This window comes from Protopterus annectens, chromosome 1.part1, assembly GCF_019279795.1.
Source record: "Protopterus annectens isolate FY-2018-M chromosome 1.part1, PAN1.0, whole genome shotgun sequence".
Taxonomy (NCBI): Eukaryota; Metazoa; Chordata; order Ceratodontiformes; family Protopteridae; genus Protopterus; species Protopterus annectens.
The window spans coordinates 122,921,119-122,947,744 of NC_056726.1; positions in this window are offsets into that span (position 1 = coordinate 122,921,119).

Below are 26,626 nucleotides of genomic sequence, written 5' to 3' on the forward strand. Positions count from 1 at the left end.
TGCAGTACAGTCTGGCTCCCATAGGAAATGTAAAATGTGGAAGCTATCAACAACCCCAGGATAAATATACACAGACACATATATGCAGGTACAATATAGTTGTATACATATATTTTGTACATATAGATATACATGTGGCTACACATACACACTCAGATATATGTACATTAAGATACATATGTAGAAGGTGCACATAATATGGAACAGCCACTATGCCTACAGTTAACACCTGAACACCTGGACAATGTATGGGCCACCTATATAAATGACAATTGTTGCCTTCAACATATACCCACAGAGAGGTTATAGGAAAAAACACCACACACAGGTTTGTATAAATGGAACACCTTTATTTGTGTACTATAGTGGTTCTAGATGCCATGTCATATAGCTGTTCAGACACTGATATCCATATAAACAGGGTAATGCTAATGTGAAACAGGTATACTAATACAGTATTCGGGAAAGGACCACAACTATTGCTGTTCATGCCAAGCCCTGCAGATGTGACAATAGTAAAGACAGACTGGACCCCAGGATACCAAACAATGAACAGTAAGTAATGCAGGTGTACAGTTAAGCAGCCCATGTACACTCTGTACAGATTTAGTAGGTGGTAAAGATGTCAGGTGAACAAATGGAATGTAACTGTTACATAACAAGCCATAATCAACATCATCACAAGCCCACTGACAAACAGAACACTCTGTATGGCAGGAAGCAGTAAGCCTGCATCAACCCACTTAATGTACGTAATGCAAATATAGGTGAAGTGTATGGTACTGTACATCCAGATACCTTAAGTCAGCTCACCCCTGATACCCATACAAAGCTTGGTATGTAGGTGTAGGACAGAGGCTGGAACACAGGCCCATATCTGGACAACTGCTGCCATATACTCAGCAAGTCGCTGGTGTTAAAAGATAGTCTGCAACATACCCTTAGTCAGGGGATTTATGTTAGAAAGTTCAATGGATGTAGCCTTGTACTGATAGCACTCAACACACACACTGCCAGTAAAATATCTGACACAGGATCTGTGCGGTGGACAGACAAAGCATGATAGGCACAGCTCTGGCCACCAAGAAGATAGGCTCACAGTTGAGAGCTATGCAGACAGACTGCATTCTAAGGTAAACTAATATGTACACACACACTTTGTAACACCATTACTATACAAAGGATAACACAACTCTACTCATGCTCTGTCTGTAGCTCTGGAAACACCTAAAAATATGTAGCTGGCCTGAGTATGCTGATCCTCCTGTAAAAAATATTGTTACCTGCCATATGTAACAGTGATGCCAACACACAGGAGGATGTCCATCATACAGGAAAGGTAAAGGGACCACACCCACATGATGTAGGGATTTATAGTAGCTGGTTGCCATGACAGTGGTAATTGGAAGTACTACACAGCAAGCTGCATGCAATTAGCAAGTGGAGGACACTGATTGGTGCAGAGGCCATCGACTGATCATGTGCATCACCTACTAAAGCCAGGATGCAATCTATTCAAAGCATCCCAATCCATTTACTGGAGAGAGAAGGAGAGATAGAGAGAGAGGGTGAGAGTGAGAGAGTGAGAGAGTGAGAGACAACCAGAACCAGAAACAAAAGAAAAATAAAGCTCTGCAAACTAAAAGCTTAAGCCACGGCCAGTTAGCCCCCTGCTATTCAACTAGACATCTGTCCAACAAGAGGTATGTGAAGTACATATACATGTAATAGAATGTAGTACCTGGTCCATCATAATGGGATAGATTATTTTGAAATAGCTATATGTGCTATCATGTGTTGTTGTGATGATGTTCAACTGAACAACTGTGATGGACAATAGTATCTGTCCCTGTGTGTAGTAGGCCATAGCCCTTAACTGTGCAGGTCAGCACTGACAGATATGATGTAAGCCATCATAGTGTGTGTTGTGTAATTGGAAGTATATATATATTACATGGCCAATAGCTGGTGGTAGACATAATGCCATCATAGGTGCATAGATTTGTAGGTAGGTACTAGGCTATTGGCCCTAGGGCCTATAGAAGCCTAGCCAAAAGTTACCCTGGCTTTTGCCACCCAAGAACTTTAATTTCCTGTGCCACTGTTGAGCAGAGCCACAGTAGTGATCCCTGGTGTGAAATCCCTATCTCCCTGCCAATCATCCAGATTTGACTTGAAGAGTGCTACTGAGGAGCTTTGTTTGATATAGATAGGTAGTTAGTTCCACAGTATAGGAAGTATCTGGGACAGGAATTTATCCTTCCAGCATGTGTTTTTTATTGTGGTGACAAGATGTTGGTTCATACAGCATGCAGCTCAGAGGGACTGGGATAACTTTAAGTGGAGCATGTCCAAAAGCTCTGGGTGTGACATAGCTATATATGTTAGGCAGCAATCGCCTCTGACTAGGTGATAATTGACAGAGTAAATCTGCAGTTTAATGACACTGTGTGTAGGGCATCTGTTTGAGGTTTGTAATCCTCTATATGAGGTAGTTGTGTGGCCTTTCCAGCTGATGTACATGTCTTGTGAGGTGCATACCAATAGGGAAGTTGTACTATATAATGGGTCTAATGAGTGATGACTAGAGTGTAACAATGACCTATTTTTCCTGGATGAGAAACCCTTTGTGATGAGGTGTGCCACATAGAACAATTCCCTGACTACTCTGGTGATGTCATTATCAAAGGAGAGACTACTGTCCACCTGTGTCCAAAGGTCTCTTATCACACTTTTGGTGTTAAGTTGACTACTGCCTATGTGTTAGTTCATGGGTACAGAGTTTTCACCAAAAGGGATGACAATGCACTTGCTGGCCTTCAGCATCAGCCCATGGCTTGGACACCAGCCATCTGTCCCAGCGGGTCCCTTTTGTAGGATGTCTACATTGTCTGGAGTGTTGAGTATGGCTCCTAGTCTGCAGTCATCTGCGAACTTCATTGGCCAAAGACCTTCTGTGTTAGCATGTGCATCAAAGAAGTAGATACCAAATAGGAGAGGACCCAGCACTGAACCCTGTGGTACTCCACTTGTTACTGGTCTGATGTTGGGCTTGGAGTCTGCTACCTTCACAGTGTGGGTTCTGTCAGTGAGCCAGTTGGCAACCCGTCTTGTCACATATGGATGTATACCTAGTTTAGTGAGTTTCTATAAAATTACAGAGTGGGGGATCATGTCAAATGGCTTGGTGAGATCAAGATAGGCTGTGTGAACCACCTTATCCTCATATACAGCTTTGTTGACCACTTCCAAGAGGCCTATCAGGTGTAGGAGACATGATCTGCCTTTTACCAACCCAAACTGGGTGAGGTCCGGAGTTTGGAGATTACTAATGTCATTATTTATAAGTTCCATGATGATACGTTCCATAGCCTTACAGACCGTGCTTGTCAGGCTAATGGGGTGGTAGGTCCTGTGGTCTGTGGTGGCTCCCCTTTGTGAAGTGGGATAACCATTGCTTTGTGCCATTCAGTGGGCAGATAGCCTGAGATGAGCCTATGATTGAACATGGTACTTAGGTGGTGTGCCAGTTCATTTTGTAGTTCAAGTAGAACACAGCCTTGGATGTTGTCAGGTGCCATGGATGTTGTGTTCTTGCCCTTGGAGAATGTGTTTCCCTGTGCAGCCATGAGTACAGGAACTTTGCATTCTTCCGGTATAGAGATGGTCCCCTTAGGGTATGAGAGGGGGGTAAAGTCAGCACTGATCCTATCTGCCAGGATGTTAGCAATATCAGTGGGTTCTGTATATTTAGTGCAAGTGTGCTAGAAGGCAGAGCAGATGTGAGTGTTGACATTGAGAGTCTTGACATAGCTATAGAATGCTTTGTGGTTGTCCTCAGAGTCAATGGCAATTTTGTTTATGTAGCTAGCTTTGGAAGACCCTATGAGGGATCCAAGCTTCTTACTGAGGCTGACCAGGGACTTCCTCCAATCATGGGGTTTTACTCTGTTTTGCAACTTCGGTTGTAGAGTTTATTTATGGCAGGGGACCACCAGATTGGTTTCCATTTAATTGGAGGATAGCATCTTTGTTCTGTTAGGGATTGCATGATCCATGCACTCATGTAAGTGCTTATAAAGTGCATTTGTGTAGGATTCAGCAGTCATACCTCTATTGTCTGTCAGCATGAGTGTCGTGAAGTTTCCCACATTTGTCTTAAGAAGTGTGAAATTGGCTTTGGAGAGAGTATTAGCAGTGGATTCCCTAATGGGGATAGGGGCTTGTGTTCAGATCTGACCAACAAGGAATTGACCTGTGGTGTAGAGCACCAGTTTAGCATGTTAGTAATGACCAGGTCTAGGATATAGCTGTCCTTGGTGTGGATATGGTTAAGTTGATCCAAGGCATTGGAATTGATGAATTCCAGAAACCATTGAGCACAAGAGTTGGTACATGACTACTTTTCACAGTTAATGGTGGGGTACTTGAAATCGCCCATTATTAGGGTGTTAGGTTGTACCCTAATATTTTCCACTGTATCAAGAAATGAGGAGTGGAAGTTCTGGGGCATGGCAGGTGATCTGTAGCAAGCTACAATTTGGATTGTGGCCTTACCTGGAGTTAGTTGCACTTGGATAATCTCGGAGGCATTATGCTAAGCAACTAGCCTGGAGGTGTGGATATCCTCAATGAATATGGACACACCTCCACCTTAAGTGTTTTGGTCCAGGTTAGGTGGCCGAAAGGTGTGGTATGAATTAGAGCCTTGTAATGCAGGGGTACTCTCTGGATCCTTGAACCAGGTCTCTGTCACTGCACAGATGTCAATGTTCTCCATTCTAAGGAGTGCCTCAAGTAAGAGCATTTTGAGGTGTGGACTCCTAGCAAAGAGTAGCAATACCCTCAGATTTTGCTTGCTTGTACCTGTTACAGTGGTGAATTTGTCATTTGAACCTTGCCTAAGAAAGGCACTATAGAGGTGTCAACAGCCTTAGCCAGTGCCGAGAATCCCAGGGGGCGACAGGTGCAGGCCATCTCTGGCAAAGCATTGTGGTTTGTCCATCATGTTATTTCAGGCAGACAGATACTGGATCCCCTTAGAATGACACAAGAAGCTTAGCCAATTGTTGACGTTAATCATTTTGTCATTGTACAGTGATATCATTCTGGGTGATGGCAAGATGCTACACAGGACTAGTGTCATACCTGCCTGGGCTACAAGATTGGACAGCTCCTCCATGTCCCTTATCATATAGTCCAGGGAGGTATGGCTCAGGTCATTCACACACACATGGAGAATGACAGAGTCATATTTGTACTTGTTGTGGAGTGACCTGAGTGCATGAATTATGTGTTGGTTCCTGGCACCATACAGGCAGCTAACATTAACTTTCTCCTTGTGTAGCCTGGTGAGTGGAACATCAGTGTGCCTGACTATAGAGTCAGCTATGACTAGAGTGGTGGGTTTGTTGTTATGCCTTATGTGTTGTGGTTGAGTGGCACACTGGCTTTGTGGGCTATGTGTCATTTGGGTTGTGTTGGGGGTGGAGGTTGCTTGCGTTTCTGTTTTGGAGGTCCATGTTGCTTGGGCAGGTGTTTACTGAGAGCCTACTCAAATGTAGGTGTGTGTTTGTGTTTCTATGTGTGTGTTTTGGTGGTGTAGGTTTTTAGGGACTATGTGGTGAGTGTGGTGTGGTGCAAGTGTTTACCTTCTCCTCTTGACTGCCTAGTCCAGTCTTGGGTGAAGAGAGCTTTGATCCCAGTTTGGCTATATAACTGCATCTTTCACACATTGTATTGTTGGGTGGTAGGAGGAGAGGGTTGTCTGTGTACATGAGACAATAGCTGCATTGCCTCAAGATGGCCAGATTCAGCAGGTAGACAAGAGAAAACACTGGGACTTGACCCTTACACATGCCTGGGTATGTGCCTATTTAAGTACTAAAAACTGTGTTCATTAAGATAAGTGAGGAAAGTTGAGTGCTGTAGTAATTGGTTGCTTAATTAGTGCTTAAATCGAGTTGTGAACAACTGCTGAGCTCAAGGAAACAGACTTGAGTGTTGCAACTGAAAAACTGGCTAGTTCTATGAAACATATGTAAGCTAGAAGGCATCCGTCCAACACAGAGAGGCCTGGTCACTCAGAAGCTTATAAACAGTCATATTATGATGGCCATGTGGCAGACACAGGCCATCAGTTACAGGATACTCAGGTGAATCTGTATTGTAGCATGCCAGGGTGCCATAGGTATGTAACACGATTACCTGCAATAGGCATCTACATATACCCCACTAATGTCAGGCCAGTTCCATATGTGGCACCTGTCTCTGTTGTAGCAAGGCAGAACACTGCAGCTATGCAGGAAGGTGTGGTGAGATTGTGGAGCTGATGTCTGAACGTACCCCACATAAAGGTATGCATATGTGTACATATGTCACATATGTAATATATACAGATATATATTTATATCAGCATGTATGTCCAGTAGGAAATTGACTGTCTGTGGGACATGGGTATTTAAGCTCCTATGCAGAGGAGGAAAAATGTCCACGAATACAATACCCTAAGATAGCCATGAACAAATGGATGATCATGTGGAACCTAAAACCAGATAAGGCTAAGGCTGCCTAAATCCAGGTATGGTGGGATGTCGGTGAAAAAGCTGGTCTACCAGTAAAGCCTTGAGAAAGGCTGTGCATACCTGAGCACTTGTGGTTAAAGGCTTTGCTACCGGTAAAGCCTTGAGAAAGGCTGTGCATAACCGAGCACTTGTGATGCGTGCTATGTGCGAGGTAGCAGTACACATAGCAGTACACTCAGATATCTGCAACTGGCAGTGTGTACACCATGGAGGGGTATGTCACATGCTATTCCCTTGTTGGCACCACATAGTCCCCATCTGTGAAGTATGCAATAGGAATATGGGGAAGTATGGCAGCTACACATGTGGAGGTGGTCCGGAGTGCTAGATATAGAGGACAGTCTACAGGGGTGGTATGTGACAGATGTGGTGGCTAAACACCGTGGATGGTGTGTGTGTTCTGTGATGTGAATGCCCCATGGGCCCCAAAATTGCCACAATGGGGACAAGTCTCCCATCCCATGCTACTTACAACAGCAGTCTAGGTCCTTAAGGTGCCTGGTCTGGAGGCTGAGCAGGATGAGCATGTTGGCCCTGTGACTGTGTACTGTGTCTTTCAGACTGATGTAGTATACCCCTCATGTATCTATGGAGGCCAGTATGACACAGACCCTAGACCTGAGCCCAGGGGACAGGAACATGTCTGTGTGCCCTGAGGGGGGGACAACATGCCCTGGGAGGTTCCACCTGCTGGTATTGCTGTAACAGTACATGAGGAGGCCCCATGTTGGGACACACATGTGATGTGGCCAGGTATCATGGGCAGATGGTTGTGGAGAGATGGATCTGCTGGCCAATAGAACATGTACATGTTATTGTGTCACTGTTATAGAACATATGGTGGTAGTAATAGTCTACACAATCCTGATACAAGTCAAACACTATGCACAGAGATCCCTAATAACACAGACTGACAGATGTGCAGCAATCACAGATCAGGCATACCACTGGCATACATGTAACCATAGTAGCCCTGACAATGGCATGCAGGTGAATAGTGTGCAACAGGCCAGCAATGATAGTGTCCACACAGGGGACATGGCTGCAATCACATAGCAGAAGGTGTGGTAAAATACAATATCTGTCCAACTGCTAGTTAAGCTGTAGCCATAACTAATGAGTTGTGTGTACAGTCTGTTGAAGCTGATATGGTGGGGGGGGGGTGACAGAGACGTGTATTAAGAACTGTGGTAACCTTGCTGTATGAGTTGCTCAGACCTGTTTACATCTTTATGTCTTACAGATCCTATGGCACATGTACGTTTGCCTGCATTCTCAAATGAAGAAAACGAGATATTGTTCACATACATGATCAAGCACTATGCTGTGCTGTTTGGCAGGCATTTACATGAGCTGCAGGAGCAGTCTGCCCTGTGGAATGACATACTCCACAGGGTCAATGATGTCAGACATCACAATTACACATATGAGCAGGTCCAGCATCATTGCAGTGACCTGCTTCGCCATGTCCGGCGCCATGCTGCCGAAGTCCAGGGGATCACCTTGCCACGGGGGGGGGCATGCCATCCATCCCCCCTGACATGTGTGGAGGAGCTTCTGGCCAGCCTCGTGGCACTTGCCCATCCCAACAGTCTACAACAACTGCTGTACATCGTGGAAGTAAGTGTCACCTCCACAACGGTCGAGGAGTGAGCAGGTAAGGACACAGAGCACATCAGTAGACCACTGTTGTGTAAACATCCACATTGGTACAGGTAGATCATGCATATCTGACATGTCATAGATATATTGTGTTGCTGCAGTGTAGTGAGAAGCAGATGCCCAGATTTGGTGGTATTGTGGGAATGTACCGTTGATGTATGGTAATACTGCACCCAGCTTATAGCACTGTCACAGGTGTGGCCACTTACCGTTCTTCTCTCACCCTTTTATGTAGGTCCCTCTGGAATAACAACAAGGCATCAGCCTGTAGCTGGTGAGTATGTTTTATTTTGATGCTTGCCAACACAACAAGTATGTAATAGTGATGGTATATGCCATGCACACATCTAACACACCTACCCTGAATGCATGCTGTACATGTGAATGTATTGTTGCTGTGAAATGCACGGTCTCACAGGGGAGAGCATATGGGGGTATTGGAAGGATATGTCAGACAGCTACATGCTACATCCTGTTATTGCAGAATGTGTACACAGGGAGTAACTTACTGGTGGTAGACATGGCCTACTGTACTGACATGTTCTGAACAGCACTCATATATAGTGCAACAGCAGTGTATATACCTGTAGGACAATGGCAACTGCTGCAGAGTTGCACTATGGCATAAGGCATTACAGTACTCCACATTATCATTTGGGTCTAGGCAGCAACATGTGGTGTTCAGTTTATGGGACACTGCAAAATGACATGTGTAGGGCTTACTTGTCATGCATCTGCATAATAGCAGAAGGAGGTGGGGGGTCGCAGCATGACACACCAGTGCACTGCAGCTGGGAAACTAAGGATGGTAGTAATGTCTCTCTCTGTACATAGTCAGGGTCAAGACCCGTTACAGCTGTAACCCTACACACACAACAATAGTTCTGGCAGTGTGTGAACACCATGGGATGTGCACATGAGTAGACCTTGCAATCATGCAGAATAGGGGGACATGTGTAGGCAGACTGAACATACACTGGCAAATGCACATGGCCCAGGCTGGTATACCCCTGCCAGGAACAATGACTGCTGTAGTACACACAACAAGAGGTGTGATAAACCGTCATGATAGGGGTGTGCACACATATGCCCACTTGTTGTGTATGCATTGTGGTCAGCAGCTACACACCTAACACCATCTGTAGACACTGTATGAAGGTACAGGACATATGTGACATACCAGGCTTGTGTACTGCTAAGATATGCAGTGAGGTGGTTCCATGGCAGATCATGGTTGTGTGTGTGAAATAAATAAAGATGTGTACACCTCCCATAGCCATGGTATGCACTGATGGTTCTCAGTGTAAGACTATTCCAGTAGTCATACATGGTTTGTTTATGCTGACAGCTGTACATCAGGCATTAGGCATTCACCAATGACAACTGTCCATATATCATCCCAGGTATGTGTTGCTGAAAAACATAGGGGCTGTGAGAAGTAAAGCTGACATAACTGACACAGTACTACACATTCAGCAATGGGTTGTACACCTGTGAGTTGTGGTAAACAGTACATGGCAGGGTGCAGAATAGGTGCACAGCAATACTGTGTACATAGGTGCATTGGTATCCAGGGGAAGAGGCATCACAGCACAAGCATCACACACATGTATACTGTTGCTAGCATGGATTGACTATAGCTGAACTGCATGCTGTTCTGTACCATATGCTCTGCATGTTGGCAGATGGGTAATAGGTTGACTGTGTATGGGATCAATGTGCGACCTCACCTGTATGTGTCTGCATTCCTCTTGGCGGTTATTTAGGATGCATGCAGGGTCACTCTGTTGAATGTGAGGGAGGTAGATGCATGTAGGATGCGTGTGCGCATGTGTGTGTTTGTCTGTGTGGCCACGTATGCACGTGTGATTGTGGTGTGTTCAGATGGCTGTACCTCCTTTTATCACTGTGCAGGACATGGATATGGACTGCCACATTACACACCAGGAATACCTCTCATGTGTGTATTCACAGGACAGCAAATGATATAATATGGTCTGTAGCATGGAACAGGCATCCAGAGGGAAGGTAGACTCCAGGTACACACTTAATATTGCAGTCAGCAGAGAGGTCACCTACAACCCATGTATGCAGCTCTACAGATGCGTTGTGGAAGTAGTAGTCAACACCAGGGAGTGTATCCAAATATTACAGTTGTCACATGATGGGCTGACAGAGCAGCATATGTGGCATGTACTGAGCTATACATACTCATGACAGATCAGTGGGAGATATTATGGATGCAACATAGTAACCCACACATATAGGGGCTATGCACATCATTTCTGGCCATATAGAGTGTGCATACCGAATTACAGCAGTGAGGCCATATAAATCCACCACACACAGGTCAGGCAGGTAAAGTAGCAACAGGGCTTGTGTTGTGTCAGCTTGTGTGGCCATCTGTAGGACTGTGATGTTAATGAGTGGTATCAATGTGTGTATGTTAGCAAGTGTGACACAGGGTGGGGTAACACATGGACATACAAGTGGGACTGACTGTAAAGCCATTGACAGGTAGGTATAACGCAGGTGTGAGGGTGTGTGTGTGTGTGTGTGTGTGTGTGTGTGTGTGTGTGTGTGTGTGTGTGTGTGTGTGTGTGTGTGTGCATTTCTGTGTGTACTGTTTGGCAATGATGTACACGTTTTAAAGTGCATTTATTGTTCTCCCCCACAGGTGGCGAGATGAGTCACATTCCCTCCTACAGCCGATCTGATGTAGCTGTCCATACAGATACCGATGATGATGATGATGATACTAATGGTGATGCACAGGTTGGATTGTCAGGGGACAACACTGCACATACATTTGACATTCCCCTTTTAACCACCACACCCCCGCACACAGTTTCAGTGCCTATAAGCACCCAATCACCAGTGGACATAGTGGAGGGACAGCTGGAATTTAATGCAAGTGCACAGGAAAGTGTGGTGACCATGCCTACTGTATCCGGTTGCAGCAGGCATAGCTGGTTGTCCAGCAGGGCACTACATAGGCAGATGTCCCAGGGTGCTCATGGTAGGGCAACTGGACTTCATGCCCCTGACAGAGGCAACATAGGTGCTACCACCAGATGCATGTTTCAGGCTGTCATGGCGGTGCAGGCACGTACAGAACTTTACCACAGACAGGCCCTCAGGCTGCAGAGGGCTGTTCTCACATCATCAAATGACAACGCCCGTGAACTTGCTAGTGCCATCCATGGAGTAACTGAGTTCATGGATAGACAGTCTGGTGAGATGATGACCCTCATTGACAGTGGTCTGTCCTTGCTAGAACATGTGGTGTGAGTGGTGTGACATCTGCGTGGAGACAGGGCAGCAACACCATCAGCTGGTAGTCAACGTAGACATTGCAGGACACCAAGGGGCTCCCATAGTGGTAGTAGCACCCCCAGCAGTACGGGGGTGTGCTGTCCAAACCACACCACAGCAGGCCACATGCACGTGGTGCTGGCCAGTCCCAGGAGTGGCCTGGTACCAGCGGACAAATGTAGTCCGCAGGTGAGAGCAGCACATCAAGGGCTGTAGCTGGATGTGTCTGTGGAACACCTGGCAGGTGCAGTCCATGTGTCCATGGCCAGAGGCATTGAACTGCACACCCTGTCAGGTATGGTCTGCAGCTGTCCATAAACACCTGTGTAGGGCAGCCACATGGCAGAACTCAAAAACACACCTAGGGCAACCTCATACCTACACACACCATATCATCTTGGTCAGCTCCCCGGAGTACACCTCTCACCCACACACATAGTGTCGAATGTATGGGCCAACCTTGGCCTCTGGCAAACCAACACCACACCCTGTGCATATGATGATACCTGTGCCCCATTCCTGTCATCCATACCATCAAAGCAGGGACAGGCTGATATGGTTCTGATGCACAAGATGACTATACTACAGTGTAGCACAGTACTGCAGTGTAACATGTTGTAGGGGGTAGAGTGTGAGGCACATTTGTCAGGTAGTGTAGTCATCAGGCAATGATGCATTACAGCTGTTAGGTACACAGGTTGATTGTGGTCTCTATAATGTTATCCAGTTCTGTTATAGGTGTACATGTGTCAGCAGTAGGATGTATTCTACAGTCATAGTCAACAACAGGGTATGTGCTTACACAAGCTTAATATGACAGTATAATGACCATCTGATAAACATCATCCTCATATGTACCACTCACACAGTAACCGTACATACACTGGTCATGGCACAGTGAGGTCCATTGGCTGTCTGTGGTATGGGACACATGTGCCTGACCCTACAGACATGTGAGCAAATAGGGTACCATACACTGGGGCAGCATGTAACATCACATAGTATGGGACAAAGAACAATTGCATCTACAACAGTCTGTGCACTGCCCAAGGTACGTATGCACAATACACAGACTGTCTTCAAATTACTACCTCAGGGGTCTGCAACCTGCAACTCTGGAGCCACATGTGGCTCTAACAACCTGCTGTAGTGGCTCCCTGTACCTCTGAGGATTAATGGACACTGTAATGCACCACCTACACACAAAAACACACACAGATCAACCAGGGCCAGCACAGGTACACAATCATGGATGGATGTTAGGTATTGCTCTGATACAATTAGTTCTGTCATATATAGTATAACAATATTTGAAACCTTATATGCAGTGTTATCTTCATATTAGGGGTCAATTAGATGTTGTGGTTCTCAGTGACTTTACTTTGGTAGGAAAGGGGACATACATGACTCCTGGGATACTGAAGGTTGCAGACTCCTGCCCTATGTACACAGACAACAGTACTGTACACACAACCACAGACTGTCCAAGTCATGTCCTCAGTAAAAGCCAGTACTAGAAACAGCATGTCCAGCAGTCTGTTATCTGACTGGCTTGTTATCAGGTATGATGTCAATGAATAATGGTATACAGAATATATATATATATATATATATATATATATATATATATATATATATATATATATATATATATATATATATATGTGTGTGTGTGTGTGTGGGCTTCATCTGCACAACATGTGTGCCCTTCTGCAGTGTAGAGTTCAGTGTATGTAACATTGTTATATGCTCCTGTAAGTCAGTCTATGGGGGTGGGAGCACCATAATTAACCTATGGTGTTACAATATGGGAGGTATATTAGTAGTAAGCTGGATTACCATACATTTCACCTTGTGAACATTGCTGCCCTACTGATTACTGCCATACAGCCTGTTCTGTTTGTCAGTGCAATTGTGATAATTTCAGTTATGCATTGTTATGTAACAGATACATCCCATCATCAACCTCAGTCTTCTCCACCTAGGTATTGAGTACAGAGTGTAGTTAGAGGCCACTGGCCTATATATCTGCATTACTTACTGTTAATTGATTGTTATCCTGTGACCCAGTCTGTCTTTCCTGTTGTACTACTTAAAGGCCTTGGCCTTGACACCAACATATGTTATGCTTTCTGATTACTGTAATAAATGATCTGTCTGAGGGTTTCATTCATCTCTCTGCATGTATTTCAATGTCTAACAGCTATATGACATGGCATAAGCAAATGTATTACTACACAAATAAACCTTTAAAACGCATCCAAACCTGTGTGTTGTGTCACATCCTTTTACTACACTGTGGGTATATGTTTCAGGCAACAATTGTCTTTTGTATGTGTGACTCATACACTGTCCATCTGATGAGGTTGCAACTGTAGGGATATTGGCTGTTCAGTGTAGTGTGCACCCTCTAATAATGCATCTTCCTAGACATACCTCTGTGTGTGTGTGTGTGCAGTTGCATACATGTATATATATATATATATATATATATATATATATATATATATATATATATATATATATATATATATATATATATATATATATATATATATATATATATATATATATATATATATATATATATATATATACATATATATATATATATATATATATATATATATATATATATATATATATATGTATTTAGAAATATATATGTATCTGCATACCTGTGTCTATGTATATGTATATTAGGAAAGTTTTATTGCTTCCACATTGTACATTCACTATAGCAGCCAGACTGTACTGTATATGTTATTGATACCAGCCTCACATCATACAGGTGACATGGCTTGCTGTTAATATGTTGTGGCCATGAAGTGTCAGGTCATGGTCATGGGATTTGCACCAGTTGGCATTGTATTCCATGACAGACCTGTGTGGCTGGGGGGTAGAATATCGATAGGTGTCAGGCATATGTTGCCTGAGCCCACTCACCCCCATTAATGGTGCCTGTGGTCATATATGTATTGGTTATGTGCTCTGTTATATCTATAGATATATATTTGTATATAACTAAGAATGAACTTCGGGACAGGAAGGCATTCAAATGGAATTAATAGGAAAACAATGTCAACTCATGTATTATCTAGCACTTTTGTCTTATTTAATATTAAGACTTATTCAGAAATACGTTTCATTAATACAAGCAACCATTTAAACATTGTTTACATACTTTATTCTGAGCTGTTTATTTAAATTAACTACACAGTTCCTGTCCAATGATAAAGCCAGCCCTGTAGTCCTGCAAGGCACTGTGTGTATCTTCATTATCATTACACAGGTAAAACAGAGAGAAACGTGTAGTGCCATGTGTATACAGAGGATATGTCCATCACATATACCTGGAAACTAACCTGTCATGAGTCACGTGTCAACTGCAGTTGTGTGCACCTCGTATACCTGGAAGACAACAGGAGAGCAACAGTTGAGTGCACATCGAGGGGGAATACAACATGATAGAAAAGTCAAAGCTGGATCGTTGGTGAAGTAGAACTGGGAAATGAGGGTGGGTACGGGTGGGAACATATCACTGCTTCTCAGACTGGTGGCCAAATACTACCAGTGGGCTGAGTACTGTTGACACACTACATCTACTCATGAAACCAAGACAGGTTCATCCCAATTGTGAAAACCATCAAATACAAATGGATTCTTTGGGTTGACTCTTATCTCCAAAGGTGGAGATTATATATATATGTGTAACATGGACTAGGCTGTAGGGAAGCCTGAATATGCTTGGGTCGAGACAACATACATGTTGAGTCCATAGCTCTGGAGAGAGGTCAATGTTTAAAGGTGTGAAGAGTCTGCCCTAGCACCCAGAGGATGGATGGTTAATGTGCATGTGGTGATTGGGGTTTGCAGGGGGCAATGGCCATGACATTATGGATCCAGGCGTGTCAGGTGTGAATAGACCGGTTGTAATCAGACTGCCATGTGGAGGTAGTTGTGCAAGGGGGGGGGTCGGGGGGGGTAATAGGGAGAGTAACAATGTGGTTGCGTCACAACGAGATGAACGTATGGCCGGTGCTGGGATGGCGTACTGGGGAAATTAGTAGCGTGGAGGCTGAGGAACATACCTTGGTCTTAGTCAAATGAAATAGGCAATAAAAATAAATTGCTATGCAACATTGATAGATGTAGTAGGGTCACATTTCAATACTGTAGGTGTTAATATGACACACTTCTGATCAGATCAAGTCCCACTGCATTTCAATACTTTCAATTATTTTTGTTTCTATCATACACACACGCACACACATATATGTGTGTGTGTGTGTGTGTGTGTGTGTGTGTGTGTGTGTGTGTGTGTGTGTGTGTGTGTGTGTGTGTGTGTGTGTATATATATATATATGTATACATACATATATTACTGTATATAGATATATTGACATATATATATATATATATATATATATATATATATATATATATATATATATATATATATATATATATATATATATATATATATATATATATATATATATATATATATATATATATATATATATATATATATATATATATATATATATATATATATATATATATATATATATATATATATATATATATATATATATATATATATATATATATATATATATATATATATATATATACACACACACATATATATATATATATATATATATATATATATATATATATATATATATATATATATATATATATATCTATATATACATATGTAAACATTTATATATATAGATATAATAACAGGAGAGGTATATATCTATTACATCTACATGTATAAGTACATACCCTGTACTGTTGACTTCTTTTGCTGTATGCTATATTTGAGATAACATCTGATTTATGTATATTTGCGATGGCTTAGTGGTAAATCACATTGGCTGTGGTGTCCTGGATTCAAGCCTTGCTGAGGCCTTTTATTTTGTTGCCGGGCAGAACAAGGGCCATTGAATACGGAGTGATTAAGGCACTTTTAATCAGTTGTGAGCAGGTTTGAGGGGGCTTGCGCGATGGTAAGCACTGCTAACGTCCGGTTACATTTTCTTACACTCAACTGCTAAATTGCTTAATCTGTGTAGGCAGTGCTCACCTCCACGCAAACTGGCTGAAACCCGCTTATTGCCACTTAATAGTGCTTACTCCCGTGCAAACCAGCGCAAGCACACTCACAACTGTTTTAAAGTGCCTTAATCACTCTGTATCCAATGGCCCATGTTCTGCCCAACAACAAAATAAGCAGCCTCTGCTAGTATCAAGCCCAGGATCAATGCACACCATAGACAAAGTGATTTACCACTAAGCCATCTCAGTTATACATATCCTTGATGTATTCACAAACATTTCATCCAGCCCAGTCATTCAACAGTACAGAGAATGTATTGCAACATTTAGATGTATGTGTGTCAGTAAATATGATAATGTCTAAACAGGTACAACATATTCATATACGTATATATATATATATATATATATATATATATATATATATATATATATATATATATATATATATGTTGACAGTTCATTTCACTGACAACCAAGTCAGCAGGCCCAATTTGCAGAAACTTCATTTTGCTGACACTTCATTTCACCGATACTCATTTAGTTGAAAATGATATATGTCCTATTCCCCACTGTAGAGCGATCCTGGAGTTAGAATATATAGTAAGGGGGAGTGTGGGGGGCACATCCCCCCACAATGGGGGGTGTGGGAGTCAAAGCCCCCCCACATACTAGGGTTCTATAATGTTTTTTTGGTAATAGTTATTCATTGAGCTTGTAAGAATGCATCTGTATACTGTAAAACGTTTATGATATATATTCTAACTCCAGGGTCGCTCTACAGTGGGGAATATGCCATATATACTTTAGATGAAATGAGTGTCAGTGAAATGAAGTGTCAGTGAAATGAAGTTTCACTGAATTGGGCCTCCTCACTTGAAATGAACTGTCAACAAAATGAAGGTGATCCATATATATATATATATATATATATATATATATATATATATATATATATATATATATATATATATATTTATATATATTATTATGAACATATAAACATGTAAATGCCTACATCGATAGATATATATGTCCACATCTACATTTCTAAATATATACGTCAGGTTTTATATATATATATATAGTATATAAATACATATATAGGTATATACAGACATACATCTGTAGATAACAATGGGGAAATAAAATATATATATCCTTATGCAAAGGTAATGGGGTTGAGAGGCCCCACTCAATATACATCTGGTACGAATAGGTATACCCCCCAGCCAAGCACAAACCCCCCTGTAATACAGTACCAAATGTTGCAGATCCCATAACCAGGACCAGATACGACATGGCCATCCCTAGGTTACATATACACAGACACATATATGCATATACAGGTATTGAGTGGGGCCTCTCAACCCTATTACCATTGCATGAGGACAAGATGGGTTGCCAACTGGCTCACTGACAGAACCCACACTGTGAAAGCAGCAGACTCCAAATCTGATTTCAGACCAGTGACAAGTGGAGTACCACAGGGTTCAGTCCTGGGTCCTCTCCTGTTTGGTATCTACTTCTCTGAAGTACAGGCTAACACAGAAGTTCTTTGGCTAATGAAGTTTGCAGATGACTGCAAACTAGGAGCCATAATCGAAACTCCTAATGATGTGGACATCCTACAAAAGGGCCTCACTGAGACAGATGCCTGGTGTCAAAGCCATGGCCTCAAGCTCAATGCCAAAATGTGCATTGTCATCCCCTTTGGTAAAAACTCTGTACCCATGAACTACAACATAGGCGGTGATATACTTAACACTGAAAGTGTGATAAGAGACCTTGGAGCACAGGTGGACAGTAGTCTCTCCTTTGATAATCACATTGCCACAGTAGTCAGGAAATCCTTCTACTGGCACACCTCATCACAAAAGGTTTCTCATCCAGAAAAAAAGAGGTCATTGTTCCCCTCTACTCATCACTCATTATACCCATTATAGAGTACAATGCCCCTTTTGGTATTTACCTCACAGGACATCTACAACAACTGGAAAAGCCGCAGAAATACCTCACAAAGAAGATTACCAGCCTCAAACAGATGCCCTACGCAGACCGTCTCAAAAAACTCCAGCTTTACTCCGTTGCATATCGCCTACTCAGAGGTGTTCTCTGCCTAGCATACAAAGCTATGTCAAACCGAGAGCTGTTGAACATGCCCCACTTAAAGAAATCCCAGTTCCTCCGACCTAAACCTTGTCACCACATTAAACAGAACATGCCGGAGGGATAGATTCCTGTCCCAGAGACTTCCCATACTCTGGAATAAACTACCTATCTATATCAAACAAAGCTCCTCATTAGCACTCTTCAACAAAAATCTTGATGATTGGATGGGAAATAGGAAATTCACCCCGGGAATCACCTCTGTGTCTATACTCGACAGTGGCACAGGAAAATAATTTTCTTGGGTGGCAAAAGCCAGGGAACCATTTTGGCTGGGCTTGTATAGGCCCCAGGGCCGATAGCCTAGTACCTACCTATGAACTTATATATATATATATATATATATATATATATATATATATATATATATATATATACATATGTATATATACATATATATAGATATATAAATCACTACACATACACACACAGAGATTTGTACAGTAATATACATATGCAGTACATGCACATAATATGGAGCAACCAGTATTCCTACAGTCACCACCTTACCAACTGGAAACTGTATGAGCCACCCATATGAATGACATTCATAGCCTGCAACATATACCCACAGAGATATCAAAGGGTATAATACCACACACAGGTGTGCATAAATGAATGTGAAAGCTTTATTTGTGTACTATGACAGTTGTATATGCCATGCCATATAGCTGTTTAGACACTGACATCCATATGAACAGTGTAATGTAACTGTGAAACAGTTATACTAAGACAGAAGTCTGGAAAGGTTGACATATGCTGCTGTCCAGGCTGAGGCCTTCAAGTAGTACATCAGTAATGACAGACTGGGCCACAGCATACCAGCCAACCAACAGTACGTAATACAGATGTATAGGTCAGCAGCCTCTATCTACACTCTGTACACAATCTCTAGGGGGTACAGACCCAAGTTGACACAATGGGATGTATCTTTTACATAACAAGGCATACCTGACACCATCACAATCACACTGACAAACAGAGCATCCCATATGGCAAGAGGCAGTAGGCCTGCATTTACCCAAGGTGGATTGTATGGTAAAGTACATCCAGATACCTTAAGGCAGCTTATCCCAGATACCCACACATGTTGTCACAGCCTAGGTTAGTCATGGTGCACTCCACCTACACTCACTAATACTGCGCAATATACCACTGTTACATACACTGGCCTCTGGAGTGCATTAGAGCACACATGTATTGTGTAGGTGAAACCCACACATATATGGCCCCAACCCCCCAGTATGTGTGGGGGGACACAACAGCAGTGGAGTGATGGCAGGAATGACAGCATGACATACACACTGTGCACTGCATACAACCCCTGACAGTATGTCATATGTGCAAAGCCCGGTATGTAGGTGGAGGACAGAGGCTGGAACGCAGGCACATATGTGTAAAACTGTTGTCATACAGTAAGCAAGATATGTATATGTGTACATATTTATATGGATACATGCATACTTATATATACATATATGTTCACCATATGTTCTGCACATGGAGTGGAGCACTACCTCAGCTCCAATAGTCCCAACCTCTCAGTGCAAGGGGATGTCACGTATGTAGTGCAGGTATATTTGTAGACTATTGCTACTGTAAATAGGATTGTCTTCACAGAAATAGTGTGTGTGGGAGGCCACATCTGCTTTTAATATGTGTGCCATTGGCTACTTACAGACATCCTAAGGTCGTCATAGTACAGTACCACTGCTAGCACTGTAACACCCCTGTGGACTACAGCTGCGATGTGGCCAATATATGTGGACAGTCTGACACTCGCATCAGTCCAGGGGTATACACAGAACCCCTTCTTGCAAGACATTTGGACCAAGCCTGTCAATGTGGATGCTAACAGCCATGTAAATGGTTATAACACCTACATACTGGTATACATTTGCCCCCATAAGTTATGCATTCATACACCCCTGTTTGTCCTGACACTTAATAACCGCTGGTGTACAGGTTCCATGGCCACATACTATCCACTAGTTACTGACATACATCTGAACAGCATCCGACTGCGTTGTCTGACATATATGACTGTTATGGTGGCCAGGCAGTAGTACATCTGGCAAGTATCTGGACATGACATCTCACTGGATAAGTACAGTAAGCTGCTAGACATGTAACAAAGCACAGTGCAGGCTACTGGCAGACTGACTCAACACTGGGCTACATCTCCTATGTGGGAATACACATGTACCTGCATAGATAGGCATGTCGCATCACAGGGTAACAGACACTGTGTGAAAGTGCATAACCCCAACCAATGTGAACACAGCCACAGCCACATATGGTAAGCTAGCGTATTATTACAGTATATGGACTATCTGATACATCCTTATATGAGCCACTCACACAACAACCGTACATATACTGGGCCGCTACACAGTGTGGTCTGATGGTTGTCTGTGGTTTGGGACATGTGTGCATTCGCACCTACAAGCATGTAAGCTGATAGGGTGACATACAGTGGAGCAGCATGTAACATCAGATAGAACAGGACCAAGAACAATGACATCTACCACAGTCTCTGCAAAGGCCAGGGTACATATCCACTATACACACACTGTCAACAATTACCAGACATACACATACCTCAGTACTGTACACACAACCACAGAATGCCCAGGCTATGTCCTCAAATATAATCCCTACTATACATAACATGTGTAGCAGTCTGATATCTCACTGGCTTGCTATCAGCTATGCTGTCAATGAATATGGTGTACAGAACATATGCACCCCCTACTGCTGACATATGTACAAAGGTTGACAGGGTTGTGGCTGAAGGCACAAACACAGGGCCAATATTGACAAGTCGCTGTGATGACCTCATACATTTCCTGTCGTAACAGGGTGTGATGCAACATATGTCCTATGAGGGATATAACGTCAGTACCTCTCCCGGCTGTCACCATCTACTGACTGCAATCCTCACATTACTTTCTGCAGTTGAGAGATAGGTGATCTGTGGGTAACACAAGGAACAGAAGGCACCACACACTGCCCAGTCTGCAGATGACCCTACAGATGGGGATTCCACATAAACATAGCACCAACATGACAAGTACTAAAACATGTAGGACAGCCATATCCACACACACCCTGTTAACCAATATTACCCCAACTGCAGTATAGCAGCACTTACAGTCTGTAATCAGGACAGGCACATCCCTCTCCTGTGTGTTGGCCTCTTTCCACAATGTAATGTTGTCGGAGGTAAATCCCCAATCCATCTGTGATGCTGTTTGCCAAACAACAGATCTAGTTCCTGCTCACAGTGAATGAAAATGCCCAACACCAACATGATGTTCCTAGATACTGGAATGTGTTTCCATGCAATTGGCTATGAGCATGTTACCACAGCTGTTCCACATGCAATCAGCCAGAGGAGGGCTATTATCTGTGCAGAGGCCATCAGCTGATCATGAGCATCACTGACAATACACATGCCACTACCTAAGCAAAGCAGGTGTAAGTCTCCACATCCACCATAGAGGGAGTGAGAGAGGCAGACAGAGGCAAAGATAAGTCAGGGTGGGTTGGGAGCATGAAAGGTAAGCATGTTTGTGTCACACATCTATCAGTCCAGGGTATCGAACCCGTGACTGACTATGTACTGATATCACATCTGTTATCCCCGCACGGTGGATATTGTGAATTATGCTAGAGGCACCATATAAGAACATTTAAAAACACACTCGCCATTGGGTCCAGTTCTTACACACTCATAACCACATCCACACAGGACACAAATGACAAACATCAACACATTATGACACACACACCTGCCATTTTTGGGATTAGAACCCCTACCTATCTAGTTATTACACTACAGCATTATGCCATTATAGAACAAGCCACAGAGATTAGTGGAGTATTCTTTCCCCAAAGATTTATTTCACAGTGAGTGACATCAGCAGGACTGCTAAAGTAGGGCGAATGAATTGCAGTGAATGTGACTAGCCAAACATGCATTGCTCTCTACACAGACATAGGTACAGACACAAAAGCATCCACAACTCCCATGTGTAAAAATAGAACCCCTACCAGAGTTCTAGATCACACTACAGCATTATGCTGTTATAGAATGCACCACAGAGACTGCTGGAGAACTCCTTCACCAAAGGTGTACTTCACAGTGATTGACATCAGCAGGATTGCCAGAGTAGGGCAATTTAATTGTATTGAGTGTGACTGACCTAAATTATCCTAATTAGTCTGTATGCATTAACCACTGTTCTGGCCAGAACAAAAATAACCTGGCTTTGCAGGTCATGAACCCAGGACCCTGTACACTATAGTCACAGTAACTAATCACTAAGCCATCACAACAGTACATGGTACTGCGGCTCCACCAAAGTAATCCCACCATAGGCTAATCAAACTGAACATGTGAAAGGAATGTATATACAGTTGTCCATAAAAGACCTCTCCAAGGCCAACTTCATGTTACTCAAGGCAGAAGTGACAATGTTTGTGACACCCATGGAGACAGGAGATGACAGTTCAACTGATGAATCCTGGACTAAGGCACTGTATGAGCACAGCCACTTGTGCATGATTCCTGACATCCCACATAGAACCATGATGCTCACCACCCAAATAATCAAGCCAGTCTGATGGTCTCCTGCCATTTACAGAGTATATAACAGATGGTAGACACTATTGAAGAAAAAAGAGTAATCCAAGGATGCAAACGACTCCCTTACCAGCCCCAGTAAGACATTGAAATCCCTCATGGAATCCTCCAAAACTGGTTATGTAACTATAATTGACACAGATTCCACAGACAACCACACGGCATTCTATAGTCATGTCCGAATTCTAACTGGCAATGCTCAGAAGTGCTCTGAGCTGTAACAGAATGGCATTACATAGACTGCTCCCATGAAATGAGCCAATATCCTGGCAAATTGATTTAGTGCCACATTCACCCCCTTTCACCCCCAAAAGTGCCCATGTCAATATGAAAAGGGTTCCATTGCCCAGTAATCATGGCCACACAGGCAGAAAACGCACTACCCACAGTTAAGAATACAGCCTGCATGGGACCAGATGACATCCTGGGCTGTGCACTACATGAACTACAAAATGGAAAGGCAACTCACCTAACTGTCATGTGTAATCATAGCCTCGCATCAGGCCTGGTGCCCACTGAGTTAGCTGCTGAATTGCTTAACCTCTGTAGGCATTGCTTAGCTCTGTGCAAACCTGCACGTGCTTACAACTGCTTTAAAGTGCTTTAATTACTGTGTATCCTACGGGCCGTGTTCTGCCCAGCAACAAAATAAATAGCTCTAGCAAGGCTCATATCATGGACCCTGCACACCACAGACAAAGTAATTTCCCACTAAGCCATGACAGATACAAAGAGATTTGATGCTTTCAGAAACATATCATCCAGTCCAGTCATGCAACAGTACAGAGAATGTATACCAACATCTAGATGTATGTGTGTGTACCTATATTAATATCTAAACAGATACAACATATCTAGATACACATATATATATATATATATATATATATATATATATATATATATATATATAGATAGATAGATATATGCATATATATCAATATATATGCACATATATACATGCATGTGCCTATATCGACACATATATGTGTCTACACCTATATGTCTACATATACACAAGCATGTTACATATGTATATACAGATATATATCTACGTAGGTGTATACGGACATGGTTTTATTTATATATATATATATATATATATATATATATATATATATATATATATATATATATATAAACAGGTATATAAATCTATATAGGTATATATGGCCATACATCTGTAGATAGCAATGGCAGATTAACAAATACACATATGTCCACATGCACCATTAATGGGGTTGAGAGGTCCCACACACTATACATTTTGTATGAATAGGCATCCCCCCCACAGCCAAACATGTGGCTGGCCTTGATGTCACATGTATGGGTATGGTTTTGCATCCCAGCCTCTTGGCTAATTTACATCTGTTATCCCTGTATGGTTTCTATTGTGATATATAGTACGGCCACCATAAAAGAAATAAGCAAAAACCCCTCCACAGGTGTCACCCACTTCTACACAGAATCCCAGTTACAAACACACACAGACCCACACACCTGTCATGTCTGGGAATTGAACCCCTACCTAACTAGTTTATTACACTACAGCACTATGCAGTTATAGCATGCACCATGGACATTACTGAAGTACTTATTCTCCAAAGGTGTATTTCACACTGAATGACAACAGCAGGATTACCCAAGAGGGCCATTTCAACTCTACTGTGAGTGACTAGCCTAAAATGCTTTGCTCCCTACTCAGACAGTGGGACACACACAAAACATCCGCAACTGACATGTGTGAGAATTGAACCCCTGACCAAGGCCTATACCACACTTCAGCATGGAGCAGTTATAGGTTGCACCACAGAGATTACTACAGACCTTGTGAAACAAAGTTGTATTTCATGCTGAATGACGTCAGCAGGATTGCCAAAGTATGGTATTTGAAATGTACTGTGAGTGAGTAACATGTGATGCATTCCTCCAAACACAGACATTGGAACACACACAAAACATCCAGCACTGCCATGGGTGGAGATGGAACCCTACCACAGTTCAAAATCACATTACAGCAATACACAGTTACAGGACGTGCTACAGAGATTACTGGGCTATGATTTCCCCAGAGGAGTATTTCTAGGTGAGTGAAATCAGCAGCCTTGCATATTGTACAGGGTGTGGTGGGCTAAAAAGCATTGCTCTCTACTCAGTCAGACACACACACACACACACACACACACACACACACACACACACACACACACACACACACACACAGTTGCCAGGTCTGGGGTTAGAACACCTACCTAACTACTTTATCACTCTACAGCAGTACGCAGTTTCAGAATGCGCTTCATAGTTTACTGGGCTATGATTTCCCCAGAGGTGTATTTCTAGGTGAGTGACATCAGCAGCCTTGCCAAAGTTGTGTATATGAACCGTACGGAGTGTGAGTAGCCTACAAAGCATTTCTCTCTACACTGTCAGAGACTGAGAGACATGCACACAAACACACACTCACACAGTTGCCAAGTCTGGGGTTAGGACTACTACCTAACTAGTTTATTAGTACAGCAGTACACAGTTATGGGACGCGCCATGGGGATGACTGAGCTACAGCTCTCCCAAAGGTGTATTTCAAATTGGATGACCTCAACAGGCTTGTCATGATACTGCTATGGGGAGGGCAGTGTGTGCATGGGCCATAACCCATTCATGTAGGGGTTGACATGCCGCATGCGGGCACACATGGAGTCATATGCCACAGGTACGTGTATACAGCTACTAGGTGACTACTTCCTTGTACAGTCATGTTGCACAGCTGGCACGTGCAACACGCCATCATGCTGACAGATACTGGTGGCTATTATCTGCATTGAGTGACACCTGCACCTCATGTGTTTGGGGCCATTTGGCTGTGTGCTGGGTGGGACAGGCCCAGATGGCTCCTTGTCATGGTCACCCTCTTCAACACATCCATGTCCGTCTACCTTTGGCTTATTATTGTGTGTTGTCCTTACATATATGTCTGTATTCCTAGGCAGGAGTGGTGCATACTGACATTTGTCTGCACTAAAAACTGCAACTGCCAGATATGTCTGGTCCACTGGTATTTGCTGACATGGCCTTCATGTGTTTACGTGTGTGAGCATGCCCAGTATGGACTTTCAGTATGTTGTTGACTGATATTGCCTTCATTCCTCTAAGTGTGTGAGCATGCACAGTATGG